At 33.2% G+C, this 12,511-nt stretch overlaps 1 protein-coding gene across 4 annotated transcripts in view; it reads right to left on the bottom strand.

Moving 5' to 3' along the window:
• The window catches only part of LOC123538982 (innexin unc-9-like), a 403,290-nt gene that overhangs the window by 23,636 nt on the left and 367,143 nt on the right, over positions 1-12,511 (bottom strand). The gene's annotated exons all lie outside the window — the stretch shown is intronic.

Here is a 12,511-nt window from a genome sequence, read left to right as displayed (position 1 = left end):
AATCTTTTAGATCATTCCATGCCTCCATATGAAACATATTGAACAAATAAATTGTTCCTTCGTCAGATTATATTCAATAAATGAAACGTACATTTTATCTCATTTCGAAGCCAAACTAACTTCAAACTGGAAGCCATGCTGATGTTAGGATTTGAAATGTAACATATGCACATCATATGTCTTACATGCTGGATATGAGCCGCGCCGTGAAAAAACCAACATAGTGGCTTTGCGACCAGCATGGATCCAGACCAGCCTGCGCATCCGCGCAGTCTGGTCAGGATCCATGCTGCTCGCTAACGGTTTCTCTAATTGCAGTAGGCTTTAAAAGTGAACAGCATGGATCCCGACCAGACTGCGCGGATGCGCAGGCTGGTCTGGATCCATGCTGGTCGCAAATCTACTATGTTGGTTTTCTCGTGGCGCGGCTCATATAATGCTTTCAAAGATCCCACAAATACATTTGCTTTTAGAAACAGTACTCTAGTTCGGTTAATTCATAAGAATTTCAATATTTGTGGGGAAATTAGGTTGTATCCTTACGTAATTAGGACATGTGTATGTACGTATATATAAAAAGATATCCAGCTGGTTTTGTATACATTTCAATTTAAGCAATTGCAAGAATGAAAATTTGTTAATTCAAAGTTCCATATAAAATCCCAGACTACTATTGAATTGCGACTATGTAAATTCACACATTAATGCAAAACAGCCCGAGTCAGTTTTCGTTCTTTTACATATTTCACTTTCTTCACACGAGTTTCGAGACTGTAAATATTTCAAATGTTCAATTTTTTGTCTGTATCGGCTTACCATAATCATTTTTTTAAATTTCACAAATGGATGCACAAAAACAAAACAAAAACAAAAACAAAAACCCGAACAATTTAATCCAGTTCCATCCAGCTTAAAATATCACATAACTTTTTTTTCTTAGATTTTTTCTCCGTTTCATATCGAGGTATTAAATGATAGATGAATTCAATTAGACATCCTATATATTTTACACGGAGGTTCTGATTATTTTTTTATGGCGAGATGGAACCAGATGTTCCATTTAGTTTTCTCAGGTAGTTAAAACATGGATAATGAAAGAAGTCACCTGAATAAAAAAATGTGTGGTTATGGAGAAATACAATAATATGTACCGAAGTGTACGATATTTTCTAAGCTTTATTGTATGTGTACTTGTAGTTTCAATTAATGCATACACGTATCTTTCCAAAATAACAAAATTTGATTACTCTACAAATAATTAGTCTTTAAATAAATACCTGGTGTTTTTTTTCTGTCTCATTTACCATATATTCTTTTTTTTAACATGAATGATATTTCATTATTTTTTCTCACTAACTGACCGAGTGACCAAGCTAACTGGTTACATTCGATTCATTTACAGGGACAGTGGCCTTTTTTCTTCTTATTATCAAACACGTGACAGGCAGATCTACAGGTAGACTTGGGCCTAGACACTGATATTTAATGTTTTGAATTTCTATTTTCAAAAGTTGTGGCTGTAGTTCTTCTATAGGTTATTGTCCAGTATGATGATCTTACAATCAATTGTTTGAAAAAATCTCGTACATGGACTGGCTTTTGTCGTTATTACAGTGACTAAAGAAATAAAAATAGTCCAAGAATGTGTTAATAAAACTGCATTTGATAAAGACCAAACATGCTGTCAATTTACAAAAACTCAAACGGTTTGGCTAATTGCATTCTTAAGAGCATAATCATAATCATTGTCCAGTCTATCAGGATTCTGTTATACAACGGCATCAGAAGCGCATGCGCAATGACCTACTTAAACTGTGAATCTTTATCTACTTGATATCACCAAAACCAAACTTTTATTTTTTTACGTCTTTCAGTTGCACTGATAAGTAGAGATCTCAATCTTGTAACAAAATGTCTATTTTATGTGGCTTTTACGTAAATAGCTCAAAGGTATATTGCTTAGAAAATATTAGTATAAATAGAATGGAATTTTAAAAGCGTTGAAACATATTGATGTCTTAGCAATAAGATTTTAGTTCGTGACATAAATAAGAAGGTTGTACTAAATACGGAATAATAGACTAATAATAGACTTGTAAACGTTCTCCATAATTAAATGTTTCCCGATTCGTTCTCAATACAACTCGACTCATTATTTTTTCAAATATCAGCCGAGTCTGTACTTCAACATTTACCACATGGAAAAATAAAGACAAAATACTTTGATTAATTTATCTTCTTGACTGTATTACAGTTAAGTGAACGAGGCGATAGGGATTTCATCCTATTGATCAAAATAAGCCAAAATAACCTAGCGTAATTGTATTAGTAAAAATAGTAGAGAGAGATTCCTATACAAAAAAAAAATCATTACAGCAATTTAGGCAGTTGTTTCGCCAGTAGATTTTTCTCTATTCTGTTGATCGGACCACCTAGACGTTTCAACAAAAAACGACGTGAAAGCAACAACGATTTTGATATTTTTGGTTATAAACTTACAATGCGTACTATTTATGTAACATTAATTACAATATTATTTTGAAGGATAGTGTAATATACAAATGACGATGCAAGTTCTTTAATGCGCAGTATGTATGATAACGGAAGCTGTAGACTCTAGACATCAAAGAATTTATAAATATCATAGATTATAATACCATGTAACAATACACTTGACTGACTTAAGACACTAAGCAAACATCCACTCTTATTATAACAAAAGCTATAATATCAAAAACAAGACTGTTCCTAGGATGCTACTATGCCCCATGGCACTTTGAATGTAGTATGGCCGAAGTTAAGTTTAGAACTTTGACAACGTGAGCTGGTTTGGCGCGACAGTCTCTATTGTGTCACACTATGCGATATTTTACAATCATGCATAAGAAAGATTATGACCGACACTTCCATAATGCATATCGAAAAATGACCTTTAAACGTCCAAGTGTGACTTGACTTTGAGCTACGGACCTGGGTTTTGGTGCGACAGCGCTACGTGACACTTTATGCAAGTATTTTAAAATCATCATCGATGACAAAGATATGGACGACACGCCCATTTCATGCAATCTTAATGTAAAGTGTGATGGCCTTGAGCTAGGATGGGCTTGCCGAACACGTGTTCTGTGTACTATTCATGCCAAGTTATTTGAAATCCATCATCGTGACAAAGATATGGACCGACACGAAATTCGGAAAGACGACAGACGGACAGACGGTATCAAAACTAAGCTCCTTCGGGATAAATTCATTACAATATTTCTGATCCATGAAGTGGAAATGTGCTATAACTTAAAAGACATTTCGTTTTAAAACATTCGGCGCCACCGTAACATTTAAAAGTTGGGCCATACCATAATAGCATATCATAATCATTAGGCATAGTATGAAATTGATCGTATTTTTAGTCAGTCACTCAGGAAAAGCAACTATACAGCCAGTAACAACAAATACTGTGTATATATGTCATGCGTGCGTGAAACATGTATGCGTATCATATGTATGCGTGTAACATATGTTAGCGTGTAATTTTGCATGCATGTGACTCATGATTAAATATGTAATGTAAACAGTTAATTGGGTCACAGGTGACATTCCTGCTTAATTTTAGAGGAAGATCATGTCTCACCAAACATAGCAAACTATATACTATTGTCAGTTTTTATTTTGTAGGGTATGAACAAAGTTAGAGCGATCCAGCGACAAAGGTTTCATTAACACATATGATTGTATCAAGGTAAAAATTCTCACTTATATTTCATTACAATGAAGGGATATCGTCACGTATGAAAGAAATTATGTGACTTAAGAGAGATGTTGCATGCAATGTTTTTCATGCACGACTTAATCGATACAGCCTGTACTCACATGCAGAAACTTTTAGAATGACCCGTCAATGTGTCATGTAGAGAACATTTTGGCAAACCAAAACCTATCTAGACTATTCAAATGTCCAATAGTTTGGTTATTATTTTGTAAGGGTTTTGTGTTAAAGTGCATTTTTATCTCGATGATAAAAATTGCCATAATATAGACTGAACAAGTGATGTTAAATAAGACTCATACTGCTCTGTTTATGTGCTGCCACACTTGTATGACATGAATATATCTATTCTTGTAAATCCTTTCATATAATTTGCAGCTTTAATCTTGATTAACGGAGTATAAAAATATTGATCCATTCTATAATTACGTCCCTTAAGCCTAAGTAATGTTCGGTGTAAACGAAGACGTGATTTCTAACGATGGGATCCGCAGACATCTAGTTGGACAGCTGCTTATCGTTTTCAACATAATATTAAACCTTAGGACTTTAATCATAGTAATATACGCAAGATCTGTTTGCTCAAGTTTTGTAATATATAATACCTATGTATATTGATATATGAAAGTATTTAAAGGTTTATTCTGAACAGTGTAAGTTTTCAAAAGGTAGACCGTTTTCATATTTTGGGATAGTCTAGACATGGGTAAAGATTGGCTTCATTCTTCGCGAGATTGTGAATAATATTACAGGAGCCAAAATAAAAAACAACGCTTATTTTGATGAAATCGTCGAAATTTAAACCGTGCCAAATTCTACCAAAGTACGGTACTATGTCTTCGAAGATTGTTTACACATTTATTTATTGTGCACAAAACATGACATTTTTTTTTTCATAATATTCAGTATACTTTAATCCCAAATCGTGCAACGCCGCAAGGAAACATTTTTGTAACAAATAACAATTAGTTTACGAAACAACCTATACACATCTCGAGACACCATTAAACCATTTTGTAGCAAGAAACTGCTAACATCATAGGAACTCCTAATTAGCCAATTCCCATAACGGCTTCTACACACGAAAATTAACACCAACAAAGGCAACACGTTAAACAGCAAAATATAGATAATAAAAAATGTTTTAAGGACTGGTTCCATATTTTCTATAGATCAAAAATGGTGATACAGTTTTCTTGTCAAATAACTCTTAAGTTTTATTCTAAAAACAACTCCTTTTTTAAGGACAAATGTGCTATATAATATAGTTTTTCAGGAGTATTAAACTTATTTACTGTAAAACTCAAGTTTTGGTAGATTTGGATGTAAATTGAAATGATATTTTCTTACATGTACGTATAATATCGTTATCTTTTTCCTTTAATGTAAACGGAGAATTAATTTGCCAATATAGTGTGTATTTAATTTAGCTAATTTCGCATGACTGTATGAAATCGTCCGTCTGACACAGACAATATAGTTTACATGTCATATATCAGAATAACAAAAGAAATAGTGTATACAGTTATTCGATTATTTCTCTAAATTGCTTCTTCTATGCCAATACAGAATGAAACTTGTGCCTAGAATAGTTAATTCATAACTGCTTGCGTACAACTAATGAGAAATTAATAATGTAGATAGAAAAAAAACAAAGGAAAGAGGTTGGATAAAAATACATATTTGAGAAAAAAAAAACCTAAGACTTTTAAAACAAAAAAGGCTTTAAAATATCTCTGTTGCAAGATGCACAATCGAAATATAGAAATGCCTCGGGGTACAAATCAATTAAAACATATGTTAAGTACAAAAGTATTTGTAAATTGATAAATAAAGATTCAAAATATATTAAACTTACGTGCTGGTAAGAATTCCATAATACCTATCATTATTTGATGCACACGTTTCTCGTGGAGAAAGTTTATAGTTCTGCTAGATTAGGGTTCTGTAAAGTCTTAATTAATCACACAGGAGCATTACAATAGAAATAAATCGGCTTCTGTAAAGAAAGATGGTATCCAATTAGTGAACGACAAACACTTGTCTATACATTCAAGGTCTATTTGTTTTATACTGTGTTCGTATATAAGCTTTAACCGGTTGAGTTACCCTTGCAAAATAGTGTTACATTTGCCCCTGTCTTAATATTAATCATAATTTCTTATGGTCTTCTTCAGCCCGTCTTGTTCCGTTTGTAATCTGATTCACAATTTTTTGTGCTGATCTGACTAGCTCCACCACGTGACTTTTCTAGAGATATAATGCTACAGTTAATGCCTTTACCACTTTCAAAGGACAAATGTCTAAGTTTCAAACATGTGACCAGCAACAACCAATCAGATGTTATATAATGTTGACATAACCATGACATGTAACAATACACTGATGAATTAAAATTTTTAAAACTCTGATACAATTTGTCTGCTCCACAATATGGAGAGCGTTTCTTTGCAGTTAATGGGAAATACTGCACACAAGAATGTATTCTTAAATGTATATTTACGTTTAAGGTTTGGTCTATAGACTCAAATGTAAATTGTAATTTTAATGTTACAAATATGTTGGGTTTAACGTCGCACCGACACAATTATAGATCATATGGCGATTTTCCAGCTTTGATAGTGGAGGAAGACTCCAGGTGCCCCTCCGTGCATTATTTCATCACAAGCGGGCACCTGGGTAGAATCACCGACCTTCCGTAAGCCAGCTGGACAGCTTCCTCACATGAAGAATTTAACGCCCCGTGTGAGGCTCGAACCCACATCGGAAAGAGGCAAGTGATTTGAAGTCAGTGACCTTAACCACTTGGCCACGGAGGCCCCTTAATGTTACAAATCATACTAACATTTCAACACAAAATAAACTTTAGTTACTTCCGCATTACGTGTCTGTGCTAGGACATGTAACAAATGAAATGTTACATAATTTGCATACATACTTTTAAACAATTAAGACATATACACTACAATGTCATATATTTTCGCGATCATATTTTTCTCTCAAAGTCATCCTCTGTGAGATTTTCGATATCGAAATTTTCTTTTCTGTGTAAGCGTTATACAATCGCTTGTATAGTGGAAAAAAATGAATGTCAAGATATTTGTTTACAGGCCAGTTTAAGGTGAACATCTAGTCTAAAACAGTAATTGGGTACTTCGAGTATATACGAGCAATTAAAATACATACACTTACGTAACATGTGTCCGGGCTGCGATTTATCCAGTATGTAAGCCTGTTCAAGGCAGATAGCTTTATTCGGCGAAAATAAAAGTTTTAAAGGCGTATGCTAGAATTCCCTGTATATGAGATGGGCGAAAATTTTCCCAATAACAGAATTTCTTTAAACTTCGGATATTGAAGGACAATCATCTAAGAAACAAAAATATGCAATAAAAATCATACGTCACCGGAATCGAAAAACGTCATTTTGGGAGGAAATGCCGTTTTCAAGGGCAGATAACTCTTTTTCGATACCGGTGACCTATGATTTTTATTGCATTTTTTTGTTTCTTAGATGATTGTCTTTCAATATCCAAAGTTTAAAGAAATTCTGTTATTGGGAAAATTTTCGCACCAAATTCTAGCATACGTCCTTAAGGCGGCTGTAACTAGCAAACTGTATCTTTAAATACACTGTTATTTACACAATGTAACTTTGTAACTTTCATTATAACGGTTCCCAATTTTGCGATATACACATGATGTAAATGTAACCTTTGTGGAAATCTGTAATTCTGTAATTAACACTACGTAATTGTAACTTTTTCAAATATACTGTAATCCACATTATTTTCAAGTATGATGACCACTAAGTATATATTTCTGCAATGAAAATACTATTGTAGAGTTCTGAATAATAGTAAGTGCTTTTCAGCAATTTTTTTATGAATAATAAGTAATTAAAATTGAAAACTAATATATCGCATAATGAGCGTTAATTAAAACAGCTGGTGGTAATAACCACTGTATAATGAAAGCACGTGTGACTAGGAATAAAATCCGTTTAAAACATTGTTGTTTTCATTGCAATATTATAACGTAACAGCGTAATTTAAGACGGAAGCAGTTTGTGCAAGTCATTTGCCAGTAAAGCCTGTGAAATCTTACACAACTGTGATTTGTCATCAGTTGACAACATGATATCTTTTGTAGAAAATGTTTACAAAAGCTTAAAGATAAAGATCATTTCATTTTTTCTGTTGCGGGAACTTCGTGCAAAATATATGAAACAGTGCATATGTAAACCTTTAAACAGAATACAGATGTTCCATTTGATTTAACATATCCCAAGACAAAAAAAGTATGCTTGGCAATCCTTCCATATGTTACATATAACGTACATTCAGCCATAAAGTAACTTTCTAACCCTTATGTTTATTGCATAAAGCTTCTTATCCGAACATTTCCGAACATATATGTCGTCAAAGTTGGTAAAAGAATGTGTAGGTAACAATATATTATTTCGGTATGTATTTACCTTAAGTTATACCATTATATGTATATCGTATTTCAATGAAAACTTGTGTTCGACACTATCTAAGTTGTGTCAGAAATTTCTCCAAAAAGCAGACGTACATTTCAAACCTGAAATGGTACAACTGTCATCTTGCTAACCGGAAATTCAGGAAACTACGTCCATTTTAAATCCAATCTTCGCTGCGTTCCTCGCATGTTTTAGGAAATCCTGCTCATATTTGTAAATTTCGTTTCTTTCACAGTTTAATTTTTAAAATCCAGCAGATGTATTTGAGAAATCCACTGCCCATTCAAGTAAAATATATATGAGCTCAATTCAATTCTCTAGTAAAATGCAATTATAAATTATAAATATCACTTTGCCAAAATGTCAACTTCTAACTTTACAACAGATACATTTTAAAAGAAAAAAAATCCATCATTTGATAACAAACAAGCTAATTTCGCATGTATGAAATCGTCCGAAAAGCACTAATCTCGGAACGGCAGTAAATATCACTGCTTTAGACATATGATGGACATAACTTCGGATTGCTTTGTAAGAGATGGTAATAATTACTCTGAATCTATGAATGTCTAATGAACATAATATGTTGCTAATAGCCGCTGCGATTTCCGTTTGTTACCTTTTGTATTTATGGTAATCACTGACACTAAGTGGTTCAGACATGAAATATTCTGGTGGTCCAGCAAACTCGCCAAAAAACATGTTTGAGTAATTTGGCCAGGTCAACAGTACTCTGCACCGATGACGTCACTTTCCAATTATATAATCTTAAACCGAAAGTGGAAACACAAAATATGTGATACTTACTCAGCAGGATCTGCCTACTCAAAGTTTGAATCAACAATTTTAAAAAACAATCATGCCTTTTACAATATCTTTTCACAATACTTCATAGACAATTAACATGTACTGACAAGAACTTGCGCAAAAAAAATCTATCAAGTCTGCATGTAATATATTCAGACATAATGTAAGAACATTCTTTGCAGGTTCGGAAAGAATCGCGAATACGCAAAAACGATTTCAGTGGAATAGCGTTCAGTATTATTACAAACCCCAAGCAGTTACTGCAAACCATTGACATACACAACGAAAATGTTTGGTTTCTTTAAACTTGACAAAAAGTGGCCAAAATTACAAACATAATGCAGTAGTTGTTTACGGATGTTTCTGTATGCCAAAACTAAATTACACGTGTTCTGAAAGGTTATATCGGGCGGGTAAATAAAAAAAGCACTTTTGAATTTCATGAGAAATATATCAAATCTAGATACATGTGCACGAAAGATATGCTCACTGCAATGTTAAGCATCTTCCATAATCGTATGAATATCCGCAGATGTCAAACTGCACGCATAGACGGATTAAACTGTAGGAACAGCCTTTTTGCATCTTTACGCCAGTTGAATATAATAACAGATTTATTCGTTTAACTGAAGGTTCTTTGTAGTTGTTTTGTAAACATGCATATTTTTTGTTAAAACCGCTGTTTTATAGATATTGAAATCCACTTGTTCGTTGTTTAGTGTCGCCGTATATTGTACTAGATAACATTTAACTACTGCTGTAATAGTATTATCAGTGTGGTTGATCAGTTAGAACACGAGAAACCCATGCAGTCTACTTAAATTGTACAAGTGCCAGCAATAATTTCGACTTCCCCTGTTATCCAACAGGAATATCTCTTTTCGCTGGCTGTAATGTTAAGTTACTTTATATTCTTTCTTTAAATAACGCGAAAATAACATCCGTGCCATCAGTTTTTGAACAAACGAAAATCTCGAAATTTGCCTCTTCTTTAAACCTCTCAACATAACAAAAGAAACCTTTTGGATCCAAGATGACATAACAAAGTTTGGAGTCAAGTCTCAAAACTCCATTATCTCATTGGATGATTTTGAGCTCAGTGTTAGACTTGACCAATAGAAAACATGCTTACAAACTCTATTTTAAAATCTCAGAGCGTAAACCTTTTTTTTTTTCAATTTCAAAGCATATACATACACTTCTGTATATTTCTAAGATCCAGACTTAATGTAATAATAATTTCAATGTGAGAAGGTAATTATAATTGTAACATAACAAGTGGCCATTGATTTTAGCACTATGTAACAAGTTAACGTCAACAACGGAAAAAAATCTCCTTTTTTTTTGTCTTGATATTTCCCGACAATTGCCTCGCGCCATTAATTATTACGACTTACACGCGAAACAATGTGGACAATAAAGTATTCCGTAGGGAACTTTATATCAAGTAAATCTTCTTGGAAAAATAGAAAAAATATGCATAATAGACTGTGGGTTGTAGCCAATTAATGCTAATAGATAGAGATTTTGCATTAATTAGCATTGTCGGTGGGTAATTAATGACGTTTAACGCCAAAAGTCTCTGATGTTGTGCTTAAATTCTCTCATTATTACAGAATCCAAAGATCTTTTCTTCTGCAATAAGCACCACATAAAAATAAATCTCGACAACACAAAAATGCTGTATTCTACGCATATATAAAGGTAAACCTGATAAGCCTATCCCAAAACCAACCCTGATGAAATCTATCGATCTATACATATATAAGAATACGTGCTTTTACTGGTTTGTCGAACAAGAGCATAAACGAAACAGAATTTTGCAGATGTAGCAAAATATTAAGAGGAAAATAAAACTGAATACAATGGACTAAGGAGAAATAATTTGTAAATCTTTCGGTACAATCTTTTCTATTAGTTTTTGTGAAAAAGTATGTCGCAGATAATTAATATTTAAATTATTTATACTATGGAAAAAGATACCGGCAAATTTTTGCTCCTCTACAGTAATGTACACGCCACTACCTTTCATAATAACGCCTCATGTGGTTCTGGGACGATCTGTGTATGAAAAGAATTGGAACCACTGCCTTACCCTTGCATGATCGTAAGAGGCGACTAATAGGGTCTTAACACTTGGTTTTGCAGTAACTCTGTGATTCCAGCAGGTATGCAAATTTTGATTCCATACCTCATGTTTTTATTTCGATGTAAATGAGATGTGGATTCAAAATTTGTAGTCCTGTTTGGCGCCATATAACCTATACTGTGTTGGTGTGCCGTAAAACCCAAATAAATAAATAAATTTTCATAATAACGACTAACCACGAGAAACAGTAACAAACTGCACACCCACTGTTACCATATCAAAATGTTCATCCCTTCCATGTTCGACTTAGCATGCCCGCAGAAGAGATACATAATTGCTCGTTAGTAACCGTGATAATTTTACTCCTGGGGAAATCAATAGCAACGCACGTGAGGACCTTACTTCGATTTCAAACAGATAAAAATCATAACTGTTTCTTTTTTACAGCATGTTCCTTTGAATCGCCCACACCATTAAAGCAGATTAAATCATGTTGAAGAGAGAGATTTTATAGCCAATACGTTTATTTCATCATCTCACCAGATTAACGTCTAACAGAAAAAGACATAATTATGCGTGTATGTTTGTTTGACATAAATTTACAGTTAACATAAAAAAGTATTTCAGCTTTTCAAACAAAGAAGGTGATGTGTTGAAAATATGACAAATTATTCCAAGCGCCGATAGTTCAAAGAACAATATAAAATGCAATTCCTATATATACGTACCTAAATGTTTTTATACTGATACACAGTTACTGTTATTTCAGAATTTTAAATTATTATTTAGACGGATTTTTTCCAGGAAAGAAAAAAGCTATGAAACGACGAAAAGCGGAAAATATACGCTTCAAGAGTTAAAAAAAAAGAAAGCTTTACACATAAAATAATAAATTCACATTTTAAACTACCATCTGCTGCTGAGTAACACATAAAAAGATGGTTCCGGAATCTCATTTCGGAACTATTTTCGACGAAATGTTACACATAATATCTAACAGACTTTATTTCTAAATGAATAATTGTTAAAACGTTTTAAAAACACTCCTCATTAACAAACACAATTGAAATAAATTAGAAACATCACGTTTAAACAAGAAATTACAGGTAAACTAAAAGGCCTGTGTGTGAGTCATAATGAATAAAACACAAACTGAACATGGTTTTGCATATGGAATGCATGATATGTATTAACGTCTGTAAATGTTATTAATTAATTTTGGGAATGTATCCTATCTCTGTATAGCTCATTAGTACCAAAAACCAAGAAAAGATCCGGAGATTTGAGAACAAGATGCAAATACTGTAAAGCAGGAAAGGTTTGCGGAGATAAAAATTCGCGGACGTCGCGAAATCAGAATTCCAAACTA

Source organism: Mercenaria mercenaria, chromosome 18 (assembly GCF_021730395.1).
Source record: "Mercenaria mercenaria strain notata chromosome 18, MADL_Memer_1, whole genome shotgun sequence".
Lineage (NCBI taxonomy): Eukaryota > Metazoa > Mollusca > Bivalvia > Venerida > Veneridae > Mercenaria > Mercenaria mercenaria.
The sequence above is the reverse complement of the archived record's forward strand: the minus strand, read 5'-3'. Positions and strand labels throughout refer to the sequence as shown.